This window comes from Buceros rhinoceros, unplaced genomic scaffold (genome assembly GCF_000710305.1).
Source record: "Buceros rhinoceros silvestris isolate BGI_N320 unplaced genomic scaffold, ASM71030v1 scaffold39005, whole genome shotgun sequence".
Lineage (NCBI taxonomy): Eukaryota > Metazoa > Chordata > Aves > Bucerotiformes > Bucerotidae > Buceros > Buceros rhinoceros.
In genome coordinates this window covers 9,263-10,418 of record NW_010411827.1, presented here as the reverse complement: position 1 = coordinate 10,418, position 1,156 = coordinate 9,263, and positions in this window count along the sequence as shown.

The window sequence follows — 1,156 nt, the reverse complement described above, 5'->3', positions numbered from 1 at the left end:
TGCTGGATTAAATACAGTCTCTGATGACGAAGGAGCGCACTGGTGAGGAGGGCTGGGTGGAGGAACCAGTTTGAGCTAACCTTGCAACACGAGGCGCTTTAGTACGTCCTGGTTGGTGCTGCCAGCGGTGAAACGGGCTGCGTGCTGCCCTGGCGCCAGATGGTTTTGGAGGGGTGGCAGGTTGGGGAGGCTCTGCGCCGTGCCGTGGCCGCCTCTTTCAGTTGGTGGAAGCCGGGCTGCGGTGCTTTGCTGTGTGACGTGGCAGGCGGGAGCAGGCCACTGCCGTCTTGGGGTCTAAGTCGACTTCTGGTTTCTGCTGCAGCGGAAACCAAACCTCCCCGTGTGCTGCGCGAGGCGGTGCCAGGCCCTGGAAGGAAATCCCGTCCTCGCTACAGAGGTCAGCAGCGTCGCAGAGCATGACGCTCGGTCATCCCTTGTCTGTTTGCTTAATTGTGGAAGTTACCCACCTGCATCTTTAGAGCTGGAGCCACGCCGTGTCTCGTCTCTGGTTGGTGAATGCCGGTAGTTTTATGGGGAAGCTGCAGTCCTGGGAGATGCAGGGTGCTTCCCCTGTCCCCGAGCACTTGGGACGTGCCCTGTGACGTTCCTGCTGCTGGGTTTGGTAATGCTCTGTGTGTGGCGATTGTGCTCAGAGGTTGGAGTTTGGATCAAAATACGGAACCTGGGTGGAGGAGACCAAGAGGGGGACAAGGGTGGGGTTGCTGAAGGTCAGGAGGTCAGTCAGACCCTGGAACTGGTGTCAAAGCTGGTTGTGGTGAGCACTTCCCCTTCGCTGTCCGGACACCTAGAAAAATGCCACATCTACCGTGTCCTTTCTCTTCTGGACCAGCATGTGAAAAGCACTTGAATTCAAGCAGGTTTGGAAAATGAAGAGCCACAAGCCCTTTTCTTCCCCGTGCTCTCCGTAGCAACGTCCCTACTGATTTCCTCCAGCACCATGAGGAATCCCAGGCCTGCAGCATCCCCTGAACAGCACCACAGAGACCAGCTCCACTCTGGTGTTCAGTATCTCCCAGCTCCATCGTGGTCACACCATCTCTTCTGCTGCTGGCTTTGCTGCCGGGGGAATTGGGGAGCCTGGTTCCAGTTGCTCTGGTTCTGGCTCGGCACGAGCGGTCGCTGTCATACCACCGAG